This window comes from Triturus cristatus, chromosome 3_2 (assembly GCF_964204655.1).
Source record: "Triturus cristatus chromosome 3_2, aTriCri1.1, whole genome shotgun sequence".
Taxonomy (NCBI): Eukaryota; Metazoa; Chordata; class Amphibia; order Caudata; family Salamandridae; genus Triturus; species Triturus cristatus.
Window position 1 is genome coordinate 345,736,188 of NC_140584.1, and position 13,817 is coordinate 345,750,004.

General features: G+C 41.3%; 1 protein-coding gene across 1 annotated transcript in view; it reads right to left on the reverse strand.

Annotated features, from left to right (window-relative positions):
- STK40 (serine/threonine kinase 40) overlaps positions 1–13,817 on the reverse strand; it is a 353,634-nt gene that overhangs the window by 139,321 nt on the left and 200,496 nt on the right. The gene's annotated exons all lie outside the window — the stretch shown is intronic.

The window sequence follows — 13,817 nt, forward strand, 5'->3', positions numbered from 1 at the left end:
TCTTAGGGAAATATACCTACTCCAAACACCCAAGCTGATTTCTTCATAGGTCAAAGCCTATACAATAAGAGGCGGGAAGAAACAAATTGATAAAACAAGTGAAATCAAGCATTTATTTTCAATCGACTTGCAGAGCAGATTTGGACCATTAGAAACACTACAAATCATTTAACAGGCAAAGAAAATGAACATGACATTTTCAGGTGTTCTATTAGATTAATGAACTTCTCTGGCCAGCAAAATATGGTCCAGGGAGAACAACAAATAGCGTAAACTACCCATTACCTCCCCAGTCTGATTTATAGATGCTTTGTTTTCCTGGAGGCATCCTGCCTTTTTTCATTTGTGGCATGTGGAAGCGGAACAGAGTAATATAGAAGATTTATGGTACAATCTGCTTCCACTTTTAACTTTTAACAAAAAAAACAGCAATCCCTAATCTTTAAAACACTCCACCTGTTGGAGCTTATTCTTTTGACTCTGCACCCTGCAGACATTGATTGTTTGATATTCAGCAACCTCAGTATGGAGATGTGTAGCTACAGGCAATACGATGTTTGGAAGACTGGTAGTGACACCAAGTAGAGGTAAAACTAGGTACTGAACTGAGCTCGTAAATTATAGGCAACTCTATAACACACAAGATCAGAATAGTCTGGAGCTTGTTATAATTCAGAATGAGCTAGTTACTGGGATTCTGACTGAGATTGTATTCACACGCCTGTCGACACAAAGTAACAACAATTTGCATGGTGTACTCCGTTATCATGGAAGTCATGTGGGATAGTGGAAGGTAATAAGTATGGAAATACTCACGTAGGGAAGGTTTAGAAAACCTAAATGCTATGTCTATTACTGCAGCAACCGCATGCTTTAAAGCAGGAGCAGTGCAGGGTGTGGTTAAATTAGGTCACAAATGTTGAAGGAAACAAATTGGGATTACAGCATTGGGAAGGGACAGTAAAGTTTAAAAGGTTAAATCTTACATGAAGGGATGTGCTAATCCCTTTCATGCACACAAATAAAGCTGGAAAAAAACTAGAATTAATATCTAATGAAAATGAAACCGAGTTCACACCTTCAAATTTCAAAACCGGTACATGTGATGTATGATCAGCTAAATAGTATTTATTGGAGGCAAATCAGTATTTGAATCCTGTAATCAATGGAAGGAGAGGGAGTGGAAATGTTTGTGCATAGTTTAAGTGTAAACCAAGAAATTGGCAAAACTCAGCTGCAAATAGAACAAGCATTTACAATGCAATGGTCTCGGCATTGTTAAAGTTAGAGCTATTGGCACTGCTCATGACATTATTTTAGTTTATGTTTTTATTTTTAAAACATTTAAAGAAACACCATTGCTATTTACAATGTCATTAGCTTAATCTCTCTCAAATGCGAGACCTATTGCATTTGCACCCACACACCGAGCCACCCACACAAAGCCACCCACACACACACACAGAGCCACCCACACAGAGCCACCTACACAGCTATTCACAGGGCAACCCACACACAAATAGAGCCACCCACACAGAGCCACCTACACACACAGTTACCCACACACAGACCGAGCCACCCACGCTTAGAGCTACCTACAAAAAAAGCCACCCACGCAGAGCAACACACACACAGAGGCATACACACACACACACACACACACACACACAGAGCCTCCCACACACACACACAGAGCCACCCACACTTACACAGAGCCACACACACACAAAGCCACACACACAGAGCCACACATACATACACAGAGCCACACACACACACAGCCACACACACATACAGAACCACACACACACACATAGATCTAGACACATACACATTGATCTTGGGAGCCAAAGCAGAAGTGGCACTGTTGTTTCTAGATCTTTGCATTTATCACTAAAAATAATGCATTTAAAAAATAAATGACTAATAAAAATTGACAGATTGGTCAGCGAACACTCCTGCCGTAGTCGTTACTCTCTGCCTCGCAAAAGAACGGAAAGTTAAGGAAGCTGTCGAGGTTTTCTCTAGGTTTGCCATGATGATTACTCATTGGTCTCAGGATTTTGTATGGTTAGGTCTGAAACATCAGGAAGCTGCTGAGACGTGTCCTGCCCTCTGCGGAGCAAATTCCATGTCCCCTGGCCTCACGTAACCCCACATTTCCTTTGATTTTCTCTCCCGACTAAAATATTACATTTATTAATATTACAGGCGCTAGGGGCGCCAAGAAATTTAAAAACAGTTTTCCCGAACTGACTTTTTTCCCGCTCTGTCCCCAATTCCTCTCAGTGCCGCCCCTCCCCCCGCCCCCACAGGAGCCCTTATCCTGCCCTTTGTATTGCTGCTCGTCCTTCTGCTTCTCGGGAGGTGTTGAGGGGGTGGGGGGGGGGGGGGGTGGAGAAGAGAACTCAATGCAACAGGACGGGCTCACGGGTTGGCCACGCGCCATTTGATTACGGGGGCTTTGTCAGGCTGGCTGTCCAGTCATAGCCAGTGCTTTGAAGGACACTTAAACGAACTGCATAGAGAAATTCAACAAAATGGGTGACATCCCAGGATAGAAACATTATCAAATAAAGGGCCCACCTAAAATGAAGGTGCCATTTCACTTCCAAATCCGAAAGTTTACTCGAGAATACACATCAGCAGCATGTTACCCCCACAGAGGACCAGCAAGCTGCCTGAGCTTGAATTTTCGGGGGTCGCGCGCATGACTTCGTAATGCTGTTAAAGTGTCCCAGATAACTAGATAATGTGTTTTCTGTAGCAGCAGCACAGATGGAAGGAAGGGCAGTCATGAACCTACAAAGATGTTTTGGTCTGGCTTGAAAGTCCAACTGTCACCTGACATTTTAACCTAGAGCAATATTATTCTACAGTTATTTGCTCAAACATAACTATATATCCATTCTCATGCTGTTTTCTTGCAAGGTTTTCACATTACCATACAACATTCCTCTAAAGCCAGACCTATTGGCATTGCTCTGTCTTGTGGTCCACCTCCTCTGAATTCGGTCTCAAGTCTCGTGGGTGAAACCATGCTCATGCTAAAGTTATGCTGTAGTCCTGTGATCATTCAGAGGTCGTGCTCTTTGGCCTGTGCTGTGACGTCCATCTGTAGAGAGTTCATATGCTTGTAATCCGAGACTAAACATATTCTGGATTCGCTGTTCTACATTTTAAAGGGCAGAAATGTTTCAGGATATTGGACTCAAACACTCTGAATTAAATAGAAACATAACTGCATCTATCCCTATTGGCCACAGGGGGGCATACTTCAACATGAATACGGAACCATCTGGCAGCCTAATCTCTAGAATACGCGAGGCGCGTCATCCTGGTTGATCATGAAAGCCTTGGACGTGTTTCAGAAAAGCGCCGATCCGTTTCAGTTTGACTGCTGTTTGTCCTTACTATCGGTTCAGCTGTACAAAACATAGCAATGCGCTGATAGCCCGAGCGCGCACTGCTCAGGGCATCTTGGTCCGACATTGAGAAGGTAAAAACGGGACAGGTCAACATAAAAGTAGGACTAAAGTCTTTCGTGGTACTTTCATGTCTGGCATGTCCCGGTTTTTACGTAGCCCGGTAAATGTATAGAGTGTGTGTGTGTATATAAAATGTACACATATGCGTTTATACAACATGAATAATGTCACAAGGCTATGTTTATATAATGTGAGTTGTGGCCGGACCTCCACCCTGAGCCCCCTGTCCTCGTACCCGCTCTGTCTTTCCTTCTGCAGTGAGCTCACAGCCAGCCTCCTCCTGTGCTGCCTCAAATAAAACAGATAATAGCTTAAATCACTTCAGACTGTAGAGGCGCCTGTTGAAAGGAGAGAATAGTTTAGAATTCTCCTTTGCAGAATGACGTGACCTTTGTCCTAAAAACTGAGACAAGTATTGGAAATTAACAAATGCGTCCGGACGCCGGGACACCACTGCCTTTCTCTGAGGTCAAGCAGAAATGCCTCGGAGAAACGCAGCGGCGGATTCGGGGGCGTGTTTTTCTTTCTCTCCTCTTGCCATTGGCTGGAATGTTTACATTCCAGAGGAGAGAAAGAAAGTAAAAAACACGCCCCCGAATCCGAAAAAGACTGGGCTTAAACGGACAGACGCCCCTCTCCTCCAATGGCTGGCTTCCGTTTAGGAAGCCAGCCAATGGAGAAGAGGGGCGGGTTCAAGCCCCGTACTGAAGTCATTAAATCTCGAGAGCGAGAGTGCGCAAGCGCAGCCTTCGCTAGCCGAGACCTAAAAACTAAACTCTGGAGGTCTCTCGATTGGAATCAGACAAGAAACCATGTCTGAAGTTGATATGGAACATAAGAATCATGGCAGTACTCTGCAGCACGATATGGCTTCATGCAGAAAAAGGCACGCGCAACCATGTCTGACACTAGGCAAGAAAAGATTTGGTGTGTCACGACAAGGGAGAAGTTTTCAAAGACTACCAATCCATGTAGTGCAAGTCATTAGAGGGGTGTACGTCTCTTGCAAAGCATTTCACTTTCAAAAGGTGTGGCTGGAAGCATTTCAGAACAGTCTTTTTTATCTGCAATCCATTGACCTCATATATAGTCAACCTTGAGCGGAGACAATAAACTTCAACATGGTAAATGATGAAATATACAATTTACATTTCTCAGTCCACTTCACATTCTCCAGTGGAACAGCAAGGATGAGTCATTTGCAGGTAAGGGTGTGCTCAGCACATATAAAAATACATCTTACAAGGTCCCGAGAGCCCAAGCTTGTGCTTTCGTCTGCACTGCAAGCAGTGTTGCAAGTATCTGGGGCATAGTCACAAGCAATAGGATACAAAAGCAGGAAACTAGTTGCAGCCAGGCGTTCATAGCCTGGGTCCATGGGGACAGATAAGCTTAATCAAAAGGAAAATTCATTTAAACTTTTTGAGACAAAGCCAAGCATTAATACCTTTCAATAAAAAGGAATGTGCATCAATGACTGTATTTCAAAAGCAATGATTAAGTTTGCATGTTACCTTTCACAGCATTTAATTTAAGCCCTTGTTAATAAACCAAGAAAATGCTGATCAAAATTCCAGATCTTTAATTTAACTTCACATAGATGTACCTAGAGCGTATTTTTAGTTTGCATGTCTAGGCATTTTCTTCTGATTCTTTCACAAATGTACCGCTTCCAAAAGATATAGGGGCGAAAAGCCCTTTCCAGCTTCGATACAAGGATGTGGGACTTGAAACCCTTGTAATCTATTTCCAAATACAATCCCATGCGTCCACAATTACTGATCATCGTAAGTGGAACACAAATTCCATTACGATACTGCACTGTGTAGCAGCACAAAGATAAACACACCCTTAACCACAGCCTCTCTTTCATTCAAGCATATAATCTATCAGCATGGTGTGGATGACACAAAAACTAGTTCAAATTGCTCTGACTAATGGCAAGGAAAAAAGTTGTTAATGTGCAGACACTACTCAAAACAGCTACCACAGATCCATTGCATTTTATTTTTATATCCACAGAGTAAACCCCAGAGCGTTCCCCACTCTATGCATTAAGCAACTGGCAGGAGCCTTGATGAGCCCACACTTATCTGTAACTAATAGTTGGGGGTATCACTTCTTCAAATATACTAGCCACTCAGTCGAAAAAGTGCTTAATCCTAGGTCTCCAAAACCCAACTCTATCCTAAATAACTGAGAACATAACAAGATATCTCTAGATTAGCTTACCTAATATTGCTATGTTACGTGGTTTTCCTTTTCAGCATTTCTCTATTCAGACTTTTTGCTTTCCATCAGTCAAATGTAAAAACAACTTAAAAATCTAATTTACCAGGTCCATCTTTTCACCTTTTATCTTATCCTCACTGCCAAATCACAGATGACATCTTTTGACATCTCTCCAAGTGATGTTCTTTCAGAGGAAGAAATGTAACAGAGTTGCAAAGCTGTTGCTTACTTCAAAATAAGACCACTTTATAGCAGTCCAGTTAAACAAAAATAGGGCTAAAAACCTGAGGGGAGATGGCATCTCATGTCCAATGCAGCAAGAAAATGAAGTGCACATATGACAAACTCCTGGCAAAAGAATATGAAGGTGAGATTTTGAAGTGAGGCAAAATAGGGCTTTGTGGATCTGTGATAACCAAGTGACTAACAGTCATAGCTGCGGGAAGAAATGTTGGTACAGTGACCGAATAAAGATGTCCTTTTAATTTTACACCCCAGTAACTAATTGTGCCTCATCTGGGATATCATGCACAGTTCTGCAGGACAAAGGTCTAGAGATTAAACCAGAACCAAGATGTGCATCATGTATAATAAATGCACAGCCAAATATGTGTAACATATTATACAGAATACAAACATTTTTTGTTAGAAAAACCTACTTTACTGTGGTGTTCAGGGTATGGAGGAAACACAAGGCACGGGTGACTGGGTCATTTGCCCAATGGGGCAAATTGCGATAAAGGTGGCAGAGGATATTCGTAGCACTAGAGAGAATAAAACTTCTACTGTAATTAAACAATACGCACCCCTACTAGACAAAAGACAGCCATTAGGTATCACCTAGACCATCTGTAATGCAATAATAGTCACAGCAAAGAATGTAGACGGATAAAAGCTGAACCGTGATTCTTCTCAGTAGGGAAGCCAGTAAAATCTCTACAGACAGGATATCTTATCCTTGCCACAATAAATGTGATTAAAGAAATGTCTAATTTCCTCAAGTGTGACTTGATCTGAGATGCATCGTTTTAGGGAAAACCGTTATTCTCCGCCTTTGGTAGGTGATTTAAATACAGTTGTAATATGTTCCAACAAGTTGGTTCAAATCTATCTGTACATTTAATTGTGTTTCAGTGTGGGCACACGAGTATGGGCATTCTAATGTAAATGAGGTCCTCTGATAAAGAATACAGATGTATACCTCAAAATGGTTAGTTTATTAAGAAGGTTGACAACTGTAAATCACAATCCCCAAGTACTAAAAGTAAAATGGAACTTTTGGTAAAATGTGAACCTTTCTATCATAGGACAGATACCCTTTACTCTGACATCCACGTTGCCCCAGGACAGCAACACTACATATGAAGCTTGGACACAGCCCCTTGCAGCAAAATAATATTTCATAGGTCTTGCAGATAATGAAGTAGATCGAGCGCTATTCTGGTTCGAGATGAATATAATACAACATTTTGCAACTCGACAGACACAGTCAGCGCACCTACCTAGGCTGGCTGCTAACTCAAGTAAGTGGTACAAGAGGGCATTAAAAAATACAAAAAGATTACTAGGACAGCTTCTGCAAGATTAAAACCGTATCCTACCAAGGGTGCCTTTCTCAATGAAGTAAGACACCCAAGAAGACTTTGTAAGTGTGCAATTTCAAGCTAAGCATGCTTAGAAGGGAAGCTATAGTCAGAGCTATAAAATAAGCAAAATAACAATTAACAGGAGTACATCCCGTTAACCCAGGTGAGACCGGGCGTAGTATGCAACAAAAAACAATGTCTCAACTGGAGAGTATTTAAGAGAGGACAATTTACAAGCAGTGAATTCAATCACATGTGGGGAGGGGAACAAAGGAGGGGAGACCACAGCGTCAGGGTGAAGTAAAGAAAGTCAAATTATATATAATTCTGTAAGTAGTTGGGAAGCACTACAGTACATATATTTATACAATGACCATAACACACAAGGTGGGCACTGAGCGTGCTAGTGAGAAGTGGACGGCGCAGTGACACAAGGGTGCAAAATACAGCGTGAACAGCAAGATAAAGTGGTCAAAAAAACAATGCAAGTATATATACAAATTGTCTGTAAAAGATTATTCAAGTAATTGAATTGACCACAAGAGCGCCTGAGTTCTAGGCTGTGTAGTCGACAGCGTTTCAACCTGGATGATTTCAGGTCATCATCAGGACAATAGGTCATTAATTTGAAGGTAGTGCTTGTATGGAGAAGAGGGGGAGAGAAGGGGGTGGTCAGAAACAGAGTGGTCCCAGGGGATAAGAACAGTAAAAGTAATTATTGAGAAAGAAGTAAAATTACCTAGTAGAAAAGCAGTTGGTAGGGCGTCATGTGTGGTTGTAGCTCTTAAATGAGTAGAAGGCGCTGTATAAATCTGTGGGCGAAGAGGAATGTAAGAGGAAGAAGTACACAAATTGTAAAATTGGGCAGTGGGTAATTGAATTAGTGGAATAATTACCCAGTAAAGAATCCAAAGGGGCGCAGGCGGAAGGCCAATAGTGCGTGAATAAATCGGGGGCGTTGGTCCAATGGGCCGGGAGCTGGGCGCGTGGGGGATGAGAAGTAGATTCTGAAAAGACACGAGTAGTGATGGTAAAGAACACCGCAGCACTTTGGGGGGACGACAACCAAGGGTCAGCGAGGGCAGGGAGTGGTGGGGACTTACTGTGAGAAGGCGTCCCAGGAGGAAGAAATGAATCAGTTTGTCGGCTTGTTGAGAATCAATCAATCCGCCGGAGAGGACCGAAACCTGTGTGTGATCCAGGCGATCAGTGAAGCGTCCGATGCAGCCGCATACAGGACGCAGGGGAAGAAAAGACCCGGAAGTGGGGCACGTGACGGCGGTCACGAGGAAGGAAAAAAACTAGACAGGGGAAAGAATAGTATAAGCTAGGTACCCCAGGGGGGTCCACAAGTATAGGCAATAGAGTGCGTTCCGAGTTTGAGGATGCACTCGAGGGTTTGAAATGGAGAAAAAGGAAGGGAGAAGTGGAAGGGGGTATATCGCGAATGCGTAAAAGACAAATGAACGATTAAATTATAACATTGAGTTACAAATTGAGGCAAACATAAGTGACGGAAAAATACACAGTGGGTATCTTACTGGATTGGCGGTAGACATTAGAAGGTGTCAGTATATACATTCCTGAGTACATTAATGGACACAAATCGCTGGCAGCAATAAAGCGGTATGCAAAACAGAATTTCATCGAATCAGACCCATTTAACAAAGGAGTTGTACGAGGGGAGAGAAGAAGAATAAATAAGGAATGAAGTTGGGCAATTTAAGGCATTAAAAGCAAAACGTGGCTAACAAAGGGTACATCCAAAGTGAATAACATATCAAATATTGGCATTACTATTGCATGCAGCAAAGGCAAAACTAGGCAAATTATGCAGGAATGATAGATGTTTAAAAATGACAAGTAGGCATCAAGGATAGTCGGTGCCTGAAAGAAAAGGGGGGGGGGGGGGGGGGGGGAGGGAGGGGTTGTAGTAATGCGTGGTAAGACTAGCTCAAGGAAGTTACAGCAGTAGGGGGAGAATTCATGTAGCTGTAATGACTGTATTCCATTCGTCAAGAGTGTTGAGCCCTTTTTCCACAGAATTGCAGCGTGCAATCCATCTGTATTCGCATTTATTAAGTAGCAGCTGTAGATTACCACCCCTGAGTGGCAATTTGGAGGAGTCAATCACCTGCCAGATAAGATCGGTTTCTGCGTGATATTTTTCTTTGTAGTGACTGACCAAGGGTGCTGTGTCTACATTACACCGAATGCGACTTTGATGTTGGAGAATGCGTACTTTTACCATCTGTGTTGTTTGGCCAATGTATAGTAAATCACAAGAGCAACGTATTGCGTAGATGACATTTGAAGTACGGCAGTTGGTGAAATGATTCAGTTTGTATGTATGTCCATCATGTACAAATTCCTTTGTGTTGTGTGTAAAATGACATGCTATACAAGACTGGCATTTGTAGTGACCAACAATTGGTGGCAGTCCCCAGAGTGAGGCTACTGTTTGATTTCTCTTGTCAGTTTGTGGCCACGTAATGGCGTGGACAAGCTTGTCAGCAATGTTGTTGCCCCTTTTATAGGAGAACAGAGGGGGTTCTTTGAATGGAGCATAGATCCGAAGTAAAGGCCAGTTTCTTTTGATGACCCTACTGACCAAGTTGCTAGAAGGGCTATATGTGGACACAAAGGGGATGCGTGAGTTGGTACGTTTGGGAGAGGGGGAAAGTAGAACCTCCATGTGGCAGTACCACGCCCTTTTTGAGGCACGGGTGACAATGCGTTTAGGGTAGCCTCTGCTGATCAGTTTTTTTGAGAGAATGGCTGCTTCCTTGAAATAGTCTTTACGCCATTTACAATTTCTCCGGATACGGAGAAATTGGCCGTATGGTAATCCATCCTTCAGGCCCCTATGGTGGTAACTGGAATTACATTACAATCTGCAATACATTGCACCCCTTCTTTTAAACCTTTATGTAGCAGATATGTGGGAAGCGCTGTGTGACATGATAGTGTGCAACGAAAAGGGGAGACAAGAAGTTGTCAATTCTGCAATATGTAGGTAACAGTCTTGTTTGACAGGGCAGCAGTAGGTTTTCAAAGGCTTAAGAATGGGTTGGGAAAATACAGTCAATAACATTTCTTGACAGCTGATATCTTCAAATTGAATGTACTGATTTCTGGCAGGAAATTTAACAAAAATGACCAGTACTTATAAATACTTGGGTCTGGTTCCAAGACAGAAGAATTAATCTAAAACACCTTGCCTCCCTGCAACCAAAACATCCTCCATTAGCTTTTGAAAAGACTTAACTTGCTAAGGAATTAGCTAGATCTAGCATACAACCTTCATTGGAGGTAATTAGGGTCAATTCATGCCTACATTTACATATGACAGTGAAGCCTACCCCACTAAGCCAAACCATTGCTTTGACAAGGCACCATGTTATCTTTTCAGCATAATTTTTAAACAGCCAGCTATTTCTGTCCAGTTGCAACTTCGAATGGAGCTTTGCTTATTACAAGTATTTCTTGTGAAAGCTGCTAATGAAATGAATATTTATTCCATCTCACAAATGCTCTCCCGGACAGCCTAAAACTTGCTGCTCAAGGAAGAAATGCAGCATACGATTAGGGTTTCAGGTAACCTTTAGTTGAGCAGTCTGTGTAGTGAGATTAAAACTCAAGACCTAGGATGATAGGGTCACATATTTTTTTTAATTATCAGTTTGAAAAGCAATTCAGGGCTAAATCATCTGAATCTGCATAATCTAGGCACCAAATGACACATCAATATTGTTTTGCAGTTGCACACATGCTACATACTCCAGCCCTATTTGACTGTGTCCATGTTTTTTGGTACCAAAGTAAAATGCTAAAGACTGCACAGCTGCCTATTTGAGGTTGATACATTTTGGCAAAGATGGCTAGATCCAACACTTAACAGATTATCATTTGTGTATTTTTAAATAAGGAAGTCATTAGCCTGCCGATGTGCTTGTGACCAGAAGTCAAAGAAAATCAACGCTTTTTGAAATTCCATCTTCGCAGGTTGATCACTCGATGTCAGAGGAAATATTATTTAACAGTAATGATAGGCAAGTGGGTTAAATTTATTATTGACCTTTATACTAAACCTAAGAAACATAATGACAGTGCCCACTACTAATTGTTATCACAACTTGTCTCAGTATCCAAACATTGTTTTTTTAGTAAAACTACAGAATGCGGTTGTGCATTATCTGCAATACGATGGATTGTAAATTCAGGCACTCTATTTTTTTCTTGGGGATGGTACTCATACATAAATCGTTTTATTTCATTTCTAGAATGCTGCTTTTGCAATGGTTTTTGTTAACCAAGCAATACAACGTTTTTATCCATTCTCTTTAAATGTCTTGATGTTGTCCTCCATCTTTTAACCTCTTCTGCTTCCACTTATTTTTTTGCTGTTCTGTCTATTTTTTGCTAAGCAGCTCTCCAACTCAGTGTTTTGCAAATATAACCTTAGCAGTTGCACAACTGGCAAAGCAAGGACATTCTGGCAGATTATAGCAAATGTGCATGAAACATTTCAATCTTTCACAAAGCATCATAGACTTCCTTTATTCCTATTCTGTTAATCCACACATTATTTAAATTATGGATATATTGCATTAACTGCCTGATCTATTGAAAATGGCACCTTTCGAAAACACAGTCTAAAGCTTCCTCCCTGTAACAGAATCCCAAATCCTAATCGTTTACCACAATCAAAGCCTTCTTCCACTAAACATTCCTCATAGCTGCAAATCATGTATCAGATTCCCATTTTAAGCCAAATACAGTACACATCTTTAAAATAGTTGAAACACATTTCTATGATCCATTAAGCTCCAAAATTGAAAGGATGATCAAACTAAATCTCAAATATTTGTGTCTTGTTAGGTAAGGATGTGAGGTGATTAATCGGGTACATTGTGTCGCCATACCACAATAGGAAGTCCTAAAATATGCCCACCCTTACGTTTTTTTCACTAATGCTTGGTAAAATAAAACTTCTTCAAAATTGTTGCCCAATTAACCAAAATTACAGCATCATCTGTTATACTGAAGAATTTTGTTAACCTTGTTTTATTTCATCCCCAAAAATCCACAGTATATGGGACGAACAACACAGAGGCCTACCATGGTGTTAATCCTATCTATTTATTTGGATCGCATTTACATATATGCAAATCCACGCAAGAGTGAACTACGACTGTGTGGCTCACAGAACGGGTATAGGAATTTCCCTCCTCTCCAGCTTTTTTTTATTAGTTTCTTATTCACTCAATAAAAGCTACTTGGTAATCTAAAACAAGATGGTTATTTTGAGATCACTGTGGACCACCAACCTCTTTCCTCTCCCAGATCAACCATGTTTCTACGACCTTTTTCAACCTACTTGGAATGCTTCGAAAGATAGCTCTAGTCCTTCCTCTCTGCCCTAAACAGTTTTTCACCCACTGATGACATTGCGTATGGAAGCTAGCTTTACTTGGGCCTACTAGAATATCTTTTGCGCTGCATTCAGATCATCCAAAATTCAGCAACCAGGCTTTTTTCGAACCCATCCCCCTCAGCCCAATTATATCTCATTTCCAAGACCTACCTTGGATGCCCATAAAACAACGAGCCACTTTAAGGCTTTATGGTTGGTCATAGTGCAGTCTAAAACTCAGGCCCTAATAATGTGTCAACCTTATTGTTCTTCTCGAATACTTCACTCTTTTTCTGTAAAACTCCTCTTGGTCTCTCAGACAAAGAAATGTTGTTTGGGAGGCCGAACGTTTTTGTTCATTGCAAATCAGATTTGAAAAGCCTTCTTTCTTCCTATGAAATCTACATCTTGCTCACTAACTTCTAGGAAAAAGAGGCCCTCCACTTTAAGCAGTGACACCCCCTTACTCACAAACTGCTATCTCTCCCATCCGTCCCTCCCGCCGCAGTGGCAGGATACTGCATTTGGGATTATTGCCACCTTTATTAATCATGAATATCCTGCATTGTTTTCTTAGTTCATTTTTTGTTGAAAATGTGTTTATTCTGTTTTCAGGACAATACAAAACAATGTGTGCAGCATAGCATTATTAAGTACTTTCACATTATTGGTGTGGTAGACATGCAAACAAGAGCTTTCCAGGTGCATTGTTGCTTTAGTTACAATAAATCCTGTCATGGCATCTGAAGTTTCACAACACTCTCCGATACCAGTTTCCATAAAAGGAACTAGTTGTGAATTAGACAGCCATTTCTGAGGTTCCCCAGCAGAATCCAAGTAAAAGGTTTACCTGATCAGATACAAAATTGACTGCAACAGAAGTCTGAGCTATTTGGACTTTGAAAAAGGCAGTGTAACAAGCGGTACAATGAGCACAAAAGATTTAATTTGATTTTAAGTAACTTCATGGGGACTTCACTTGACTCAGAACACCAGGCTAACTTCTAATATTCAATGGTTGCTCTCCTTCCTTCCTCAACTACGGAATCCTCTCCCATCATGAAATCTGTTTCTTAAATACCAGCATATGATATC